Here is a 10,271-nt window from a genome sequence, read left to right on the forward strand (position 1 = left end):
TCCAACAGAAGAAAAAATAATGAAAGGAACCTGTACAACATAAGTTGAGAGATAGATATATTCCCCAAATTGGTAAATCCTTCACAGAAATATCTATTCTTTCCCATGGTGTTCTAAATAAAGAAGTTGAACATGACAATGAATGTTTTCAAGTGGGGGTATGTGCAGAAAAGAGTAAACATACCATGCCTAATTGCTATCCTTTAAAAAGCCTGCTTTCAGCCAGGCGCGGTGGCTCACGCCTGTAATCCCAGCACTTTGGGAGGCCGAGGCAGGCAGATCACCTGAGGTCGGGAGTTCACCACCAGCCTGGCCAACATGGCAAAACCCCATCTCTTCTAAAAATGCAAAAATTAGCTGGGTGTCGTGGTGCATACCTGCGATCCCAGCTAGGCTAGTTGGGAGGCTGAGGCAGGAGAATCGCTTGAACCTGGGAGGCGGAGGTTGCAGTGAGCCAAGATCGCACCACTGCACTCTAGCCTGGGTGACAGAGCAAGACTCCATCTCAAGAAAGGAAGGAAAGAAAAGAAAGAAAGAAAGAAAGCCTGCTTGCAAGGTTGGCCATTGACTGGTGTGAAGCAACTTAGGTTTTGGGGAGGGTTTTCACCCTAACTAGTAAGAGTGGTTCACTGGGCATAAACTGTGCAAACAATATGATTTGTGCTGAACCCCAGCTTTCTTTCTGAGAGTCTAGAATTTGGGAAGGTGTTAGGCAAAGGCTACCTATGTGACCAGCCTCTGGTAAGAGCCCTGATTGCTGGGTCTCTAATGAGCTCACCTGGTTGGTGACATATCAAGCATGTTATCACAACTGATTGCTGGGGGGAAATTAAGCATGTCCTGTGTGACTCTGCTGGGAGAGGACTCTGGAAGCTTGTGCCTGGTCTTCCCTGGACTTTGTCCCATGTACCCTTCCCCTTTGCTGATGGTTCTTGGTATTCTTTCACTGTAATAAATTGTAGCTGTGAGTGCAACTATATTCTGAGTCCTCTTAGCAAACTGTCAGACCTGAAGGTGGACTTGGGGACCTCCCAACATACGGTACATTATTTCCTACCTTGTTCATTTAATATCCTTTCACTCAAGATGTAAACCAACAACTTGTAGTTTTGGAAATGTTCCTGATCACAGTGACAACACCTGGGTTTAATATAACACAGGGTTTGCGGAATCCTGAGCCTGAAGGGTATGAGAAATTGCAAGACAGCATGTGGTCAGGGCTCCACTAAAAGGAACTGGGTAACCACTTACCAGAAAACTGGTCTGATTCAGCAGAAAAAATAGCTTGATGATAAAACTATGACTGCGGCTTGTATATCTGGGGTCAACCTAATGACTTAATGGGTCAACACAGATCCTAAAAACTACAACTAGACTTGGGGCTCAATAAATGGCCTGTGCCCAGCTTCATTACAGTGACCCAATCTGGAACTAACAAGCTTGGCCTTGTTCAACCAATTGGCCTTTGTGAAACTTTGCAGCTTTGCTTTTATAAGACCTACCCTGAGGGTCTCCAGAGGATATGCTCTCCTTGTATATTCCCTAAATGCTAGTAAATTCTCAATACATCAGGCTGGGCACGGTGGCTCATGCCTGAAATCCCAGCACTTTGGGAGACTGAGGCGGGTGGATCTCTCAAGCCCAGGAGTTTGAGAAAAGCCCGGGCAACGTGGTGAAACTCTGTCTCTTAAAAAAATACAAAAAAATAGTCAGGCATGGTGGTATGCCACTATATTCCCAGGTACTCAGGAGGCTGAGGCCAGAGGATGGCTTGAGCTCAAGAGGTGGAGGTTGCAGTGAGCCAAGATCACACCATTACACTCCAGCCTAGGCAACAGAGCGAGACCCTGTCTAAAAACAAAAAAACAAGCAAACAAAAAAAACTCCCAAAAACAAACAAAGAACTCCTCGGTACTTCAATTTTCAATTGTCTCTGAATGATTCTTTGACAGTTTGAAGATTCCATCCCACAGGACCGAATCCTGCTGTATTGGATCAGGTTTTCCCTAATCTTGTCCATCACTAAACTCATTTTAATGCTCACCATGTCTCAAAGTTTTCATATTTCTTTTATTAGTGGTGACCTCAAAGATTGTGTGTAGGGAAACATGGGATGATCTGAATTATGCCAATGTCACTGAAACTGCCTTTGAAAAAATCGTAACAGTGAGAAAATTAGGACACTGATAGAGATCTGACCTAATCGACTCCATATTGCTTTTAACCTCCAAATTGCCCTGTTCATTTCTGGGTGTAGGCTGAACTGACCATAGGAGGGATTTAATTTATATTTTAACTTTGAAACAAAGATGATAACATCCCTTTCCCTGAAACAAACTCCCTCCTTGCCTACCGACAAGACTGCCTTTGTAAAACTAACAAATCAGCCGCAAAATTAGAAATTATGGTTTAAGAGTCATACAGCCAAAGGCCTCAAGATTCCTAACCTCCCCAATTGCTCCTAAGGATAACATCACTATTGTGAAACCTAAGATTGGTGTTTGAAGTATTTTTCAGACCCTGAATTCTAATAGACCAGTTGGTGCCACCCAGACTATATGTGGTCATCTGCTTAATATATTTACCAGCTGGTCCATTAGTGAAAAAGTTTGCCAGCCCTTGCTTGGACCACAAAAAGTGCAAATAATCTGCTTTCATATAATGGTAGCATGTGTATTCTTCCAAACATGTGGTCTTGTGGTTTCCACCCAGAAACTGACTCAGCGCAAGAGGACAGCTTCGACCCCTTATAATTGCATCCCTCACCAACCAATAAACATTCCCCATTCTCTAGCCCCTGCCCACGAAAGTATCTTTAAAAAAACCCTAGCCTCCACATGCTGGGAGAGGTTGATTTGAGTAATAATAAAACTCGAGTCTTCCATTTAGCTGGCTCTACGTACATTAAACTCTTTCTCTATTGCAATTCCCCTGTCTTGATAAATCAGATCTATCTGGACAGTGAGCAAGATGAACCCATCCGGCGGTTATATCACCGACTGGAAAATCAAGAAAACCACAAAGATGAACACACACAGCTAAGGAGAGGAAGATGAAATCCAGAACTTGGCTTGTCCAACTGCAGTGGTGCTTACAACTAATTGATCAGTTAGAGATTTCCTTGTTCCTTCTTCGCTCCTATTCCTTCACTTGACTAGCCTTAAAAAAAGAAAAGAAAAGAAAAGAAAAGAAAATCCAAGAAGACAAGGTGAGAATGAACCCCGGACCAACCAAAGCCCGCACATGGCTTCATCCTATGTCTATGTCCCGCTGCTACCATGCCCAAGAGAAAGGCCAAAGGGGAAGCTAAAGGAGAGAAAGCCAAAGTGAGGACAAACCACAGAGAAGGTTGTCTGCTAAACCTGCTCCTCTAAAGCCAGAGCCCAAGCCTAGAAAGGCCCCTGCAAAGAAGGGAGAGAAGATATCCAAAGGGAAAAAGGGCAAGGCTGATGCTGGCAAGGAAGGGAATAATCTGCAGAAAATGGAGATGCCAAACACAGCAGGCACAGAGAGCTGAAGGAGCCGGAGATGCCAAGGGAAGTGTATTTTTGATAACTGTGTACTTTTGGTGACTACAGTTTGAAATACTATGTCATTAACAGAAAGTCTCTGAAGCTGAGCTGATGTGGGGAAAACAGCTTTCCCAAGACTTCGTCTTGGCTCCCAGGAGGAGGGACTCCCTGACTTTGACACACATGGTCACCTTGGCATTTCAAAAGCCTTGTGTTATGAAAAAAATTCCTTTTTATGTCCTCTTTTCCCTTTCCACCTTTCAGCACAGACTGAACTTCCTTAAACCTAGACATCTGTTGGGACTTGACCCCCAGTCATTGCTCACTAGTGTGTCAGGCAATCTGGACTTTCCAGTGATGCCACTGAGATAGCACCCCTCAAAAGAGCAGTAGTTCCACTGCTAGATGGTGGATCTTCAGATAAATTCTGCCATTTTCATTTCACTTCCTGAAAGTCAGGGTCAGCTCATGAAAAATTGCTAAACAACATGCTAAATGTGAAATGTCAACCCTCACTCTAAACTTTCCCTGTTCAGAGCATCAGACAAAGACTTCGTTGGATTGAAGAAGGGAGTTTGAAAGTTGTATACTGTCAACGATTGTCTGCCCATGTCTACCTGAAATACCATGATTGTTTATGGAAATTATCTTTAATAAAGCTGGATACAGATTGGCTTGGAAAAAAAAAAGAAAATCCAGAACTTGTAGACAAAAACAAAAACAAAAAACACCTAAAGATGTTATTTTTCATATCTGTAGGGGGAAAAAAAGCCATTTCTCTAGGATCCCAAAAATATGTTTTACCTTTTTCTGCTTATGAATTAGTTACATGCTTCCACTCCTGGAAGATGATTTAAATTATAGTTTTACATTTCTGCCTCTTAAAATAAATGGTCCTTAATTTAAAACTTACTTTCTAAAAAAACTAAACAACATTCTCCATCTCCCCACCTCCAATGCTTGGCAAAGGTCTGGAGCACCCAACCCCCAGTCCCACCTTTTCATCAAGTTTCTTCTGCTCCCATCTTACCCCAACCCCTTCATATCCTCCATCCTCAGACTTCTTGCCCTCAACACTCACCCTCACCTCCATCCACTTGGGGCTTCACAAAGAGTTTGACAGCCCAGGAAACAACAGAAATTCCTTTCAGAAAAATAATAAATTTTAATGGCTAAAATGTTATTTGCTGGGACCTTAAAAGCTACCACAGATTCCTCCCTTGTGAGGTAAAAGTGATTTAAGATTCCAATAAAGCCCTTTCCTTGGGAAAATGCCTCCATTGTTGCTACTGTCCCCTACCACCAGATCACAAAGTACTTTGGGGTGTATTTGCATTTAGAGCTGCCTTGAGTTGCTTATGTAAATGGAGAACAGCAACTCCTTAACTCTCAATACAAATCCCAGCCCTTTACTCTACTTAGGGGTTTGTTACATTATTTTGATGCCACCTTTCTGTTTATAGAGAGTAAAGAGAGAAGATGCCTGATTTGACAAAAACAACGGTTCTTAAATTTGAGCTCACATCAGAATCCCTGGAGGGTTTGTTGAAAATGAGATTGCTGGCACCATCCCCAATGCAACTTTCTGATTCAATAGGTTTGGGGTGGGGCCACGGTATTTGTGTTTCTAACCAGTTCCCAGGTAGTGCTGATGCTGCTGGTCCTGGCGTCACACTTTGAGAATGGATTAAAGAAAAGAGAGGCCAGGTGCAGTGGCTCATGCCTGTAATCCCAGCACTTTAAGAGGTTGAGGTGGGCCAATTGCTTGAGCCCAGGAGTTCAAGATCAGCCCAGGCAACGTAGGGAGATCCCTGTCTCTACAAAAAATATGCACTAGCCGGGTGCGGTGGCTCAAGCCTGTAATCCCAGCACTTTGGGAGGCCGAGGCGGGTGGATCACGAGGTCAAGAGATCGAGACCATCCTGGTCAACATGGTGAAACTTCGTCTCTACTAAAAATACAAAAATTAGCTGGGCATGGTGGTGCACGCCTGTAGTCCCAGCTACTCAGGAGGCTGAGGCAGGAGAATTGCTTGAACCCAGGAGACGGAGGTTGCGGTGAGCTGAGATTGCACCATTGCACTCCAGCCTGGATAACAAGAGTGAAACTCCGTCTCAAAAAAAAAAAAAAAAATACGCACCAAAAAATTAGCCAGTTGTGGTGGTGTGCACCTGTGGTCCCAACTACTCAGGAGGCTGAAGTGGGAGCATCAGTTGAGCCCTAGAGTTTGAGGCTGCAGTGAGCCCTGATTGGGCCACTGCTTTTGGACTCCAGTCCTAGCATCCAGTTAAAAATTATTTCCTACCTCCAAGATCTAGGTGACAGCAGATTCGGTCAATCAAGTCCTTTTTTAAAAAATTTTCTTTCTTGAGATGGAGTCTTGCTCTGTTGCCCAGGCTGGAGTGTAATGGCTTGACTCAGCTCACTGGAACCTCCGCCTCCTGGGCTCAAGTGATTCTCCTGCCTCAGCCTCCCTAGTAGCTGGGATTACAGGCATGTACCACCATGGCCAGCTAAATTTTTGTGTGTTTTTAGTAGAGACGGAGTTTCACCATGTTGGCCAGGCTGGTCTCAAACTCCTGACCTCAGGTGGTCCACTCACCTCAGCCTCCCAAAGTCCTGGGATTACAGGTGGAAGCCACCACACCCGGGCCTTGGTCAATCAAATCTTGAAACACATTATCACCTGCTATTGTGGGGGTATCGAGGGCAGGTCACAACTGGGAACATGGCCCATCCTGTGCTGCCCTTCGCTGCTCCGTGACAGCATTATCACATGGAGGAAAACATAGCCACAGGTGGTGGCCCAGAATAGGAGCTCATAAAGCAGAAAAGGTGAGGCTAAGTGGATGACTCAGGAGCAGGCAGATGATAAACCTCCTTTTCTGCAAATATAATGGAAAAAAATCATCTTTGAAGAGAGTAGGGGGAAGTTAATGTTTGGGTTACACTTAAAGCTTTACACCAGATATGAGAGGTTCTTACAAGAGATGATACTCTTGTACCTTGGCTTTGTAAAGGCCAGATTGTTATGAAAATGGTGATGACACAAGGCAATGACTGTCTGAGCCAGATGAATGGATAATGAATAATCTTTCCAGAAAAATGTAGGCCAGGAGTCATATCCAGCTTTCATATCTGACAAAACTAAAATTATACTTGGGGCTATCATCTTTTCTTAGTAATGCATTTTTACTGTAATTTGGTATTAGACAGTGTTATATACTTAGTAACATTAGTCAGCCTTATTAAAATGGATCTGATTACACAATTTTTTTCTTTTAAAAATATTTTAAATTTTTAGAGCTGGGTGCGGTGGCTCATGCCTGTAATTCCAGAACTCTGGGAGGCTGAGGCGGGTGGATTGCCTGAGGTCAGGCGTTCGAGACCAGCCTAGACAACATAGTGAAACGCCCTCTCTACTAAAAATACAAAAAATTAGCCGGGCATGGTGGCCAGTGCCTGTAATCCCAGATACTAGGGAGGCTGAGGCAGGAGAATGGCTTGAATCTGGGAGGCAGAGGTTGCACTGAGCCGAGATCACACCATTGCACTCCAGCCTGGGTGACAGAATGAGACTCCATTACAAAAAAAAAAAAAAAAAAAAAAAAATATATATATATATATATATATATATATATATATATATATATATAAAGTTTTTACTCTTTTCAAAGTGTAGGATGACTAAACAGGAGGTACTTTGCAGGAACTTCTTTGGGTAAGGTAAAATAGTGAACTTTTATATACATATAATTTTAATACATGAATATATTATGTACATATTAAAGCTATACATACACTAAAGCCTGCTATTTTCCCTTATATATTTATATTTTCATATTAACTTTATTTATATCATTGAGATATTTACATACAAAATTTTTAGTATTTATATATATAAAATTAAACATATAGACACAAATACATACAAATCACCAAGTATAATTTTTTTTTGACATAGTCTTGTACTGTCACCCAGGCTGGAGTGCAGTGGCGTGATCGTGGCTCACTGCAATCCCCACCTCAGCTTCCTGAATAGCTGGGATTACAGGCTCCCACCACCACACTTGGCTAACTTTTGTACTTTTAATAGAGATGGGGTTTCATCATGTTGGCTGGGATGGTCTTGAACTCCTGACCTCAGGTGATCTGCCTGTCTTGGCTTCCCAAAGTGCTGGGATTACAGGTGTGAGCCACCACGTCTGGCATGAACACTAAGTATAATTTTAATTCTCCAAGCCACATTTGGTAATTCTTGTAAAACCATGCAATCTATGGGTTGATTTAGGCACTGGAGTATTGTGGATAGTGGAAAGGATTTTTGGGTTCTAGCCCCTGTCCTTGGAAGCCTTTCTAAGTGGTAGTATGAGTCTACTTTCCTACCTCTGAAGGTAGGGTACAGTGAATATAAGTGACTTTGAATGATGATGCTTGTCTTAGTCCATTCAGCCTACTAAAACAAATTACCATAGACTAGGTGGCTTATGGACAACAGATTTATTTTCCTCTGTTTTGGAGGCTGAAAAGTCTAAGATCCAGGTGCAAATAGATTCAATGTCTGGTGAGGGCCCACTTCATCCTTTGTGCATGGTGCCTTCTTGCAGTGTCTTCACATGACAGAAGGGGAAAGGCAGCTCTCTAGGATCTTTTTATATTAGGGCACTGATCCTATTTATAAGGGCTCTGGCCTCATGTCCTAATCCACCTCCCGAAGACCCCCACCTCCTAATACCATCACATTGGGGATTAGAATTTCAACATATACATCTGGGAGAGATGGAAACATTTAGTTCATAACAATGCTAGTTTTGCTTTGTCTCTGCATCTTGATCCCAAATGTTGTTTTCATGATGTCTCATGGATTTGAATACATTTTGGACCTGTTCATTTTCTTGTGATTTTCCTCTTTCTAATGTTTTGAGGGTCTGCTCAGTCAGGTTCTAATGGACTGTAAGCCTCACCTGAGTAAGTGCTTCACCTTGGGAAGAATTAGAAATAGGAAAAAAAAAAGAAAAAAAAAACAACAACAACGTCCAACTCTTTTCTTGCTTTCAACTACTACAATCAGTTACCAAGCCCTGTTCAAAATATCTGAGATATGACTGAAGTATTTCCTTTACATCTTCACAAACACTGAGTTCATTAGTTGCCACTGGGGTATTGCAATCACTTCCTAACCTGTTTCCTGCCACCAATCTCACTCCACTCCACTTCACTGTTGTCACCATGACTACAGTTAACATGCTAAAAAAGGTTACTCTTCCTCTCCAAACTTTTAATTAGTTCCCTACTGTCTCCAGGAAATAAAAGGTTTCTGAGGCAATTAGAAGGACGGTGGTGAGGGGGAAAATAGCTAACCGTTAATGAGTTCTTACAATGTGCCAGGCATTGTTCTATGGACACAATTTATTTGGACTATGTCACTTAACTTAAATGTAAAACAATTAAATGAGTAGTCATCATTATCATTATCATCATTCCAATTTGTAAGTGAAGAAACAGGAACACAAAAGAGTTAAATAACTTGCTCAAGGGCACACAAATAATTAAGGGAACAAGGATTTGGGCCTTGTAAGCTATAGAAATTGACGAGATGATCCCAAAATGTACAGTTTATTGAAAAGCAAAATGACTAGGATTGTCAAAACTACTTTGCAAAAGAAGAGCAAAGTTGGAAAGTATCACTATTGGATTTCAAAAATTATTGTAAAACTACAGTAATAAAGACACAATGATATTGGCACAAAGACAGACAAAGAGATCAGTGAAATAGAATGGAACTTCATATATATGGTCGATTTTTTTTACAAAGGTATAAAGGCAACTCAGTGGAGAAAGAATAGTCTTTTCAACAAAGGATGCTGGAATGTTTGGATATTCATATGCCAAAAATAAACCATGACTCATATTTTACACGTTACACAAAAATGAACTCAAAAGGGACCATAAGCCTAAATGTAAAGCTTAAAACTATAAAATTTCTAGAAAACATAGGAGAATATCTTTGTGGCCTTGGGTTAGGTAAATTTTTCTTAGATCTGACACCAAAACCACACTCCAGAAAATAAAAGCAATAAATTGGATTTTATCAAAATTACGAGATGCTTCTGTTCAAAAGACACTGTTAAGAAAATGAAAATATAAGCTACAGATTGGGAGAAAATATTTGCAAAACACACATCTCCTAAAAGACTTATGTCCGCCGGGCGCGGTGGCTCAAGCCTGTAATCCCAGCACTTTGGGAGGCCGAGGTGGGTGGACACGAGGTCAAGAGATCGACACCATCCTGGTCAACAAGGTGAAACCCCGTCTCTACTAAAAATACAAAAAGTTAGCTGGGCATGGTGGTGTGTGCCTGTAATCCCAGCTACCCAGGAGGCTGAGACAGGAGAATTGCCTGAACCCAGGAGGCGGAGGTTGCGGTGAGCCGAGATGGCGCCATTGTACTCCAGCCTGGGTAACAAGAGCGAAACTCCGTCTCAAAAAAAAAAAAAAAAAAGACTTATGTCCAGATCATGTAAGAATTCTCAAATCTCAATGATCAAAAAAAAATTCAATAAAAAATAGGCAAAATATTTTAATGGACATATCACCCAACATGTATGGATAGAAAATACGCTCATGAAAATATACTCAGCAGCACTAGTTATTATAGAAATGTAAATCAAAACTACAATGAGACATACTAGGTACCTACTAGAATGGATTAAAACAAAACAAATCTGACAATACCAAATGCTGACAAGGATGTGGAAT

Source organism: Saimiri boliviensis, chromosome X (assembly GCF_048565385.1).
Source record: "Saimiri boliviensis isolate mSaiBol1 chromosome X, mSaiBol1.pri, whole genome shotgun sequence".
NCBI lineage: Eukaryota > Metazoa > Chordata > Mammalia > Primates > Cebidae > Saimiri > Saimiri boliviensis.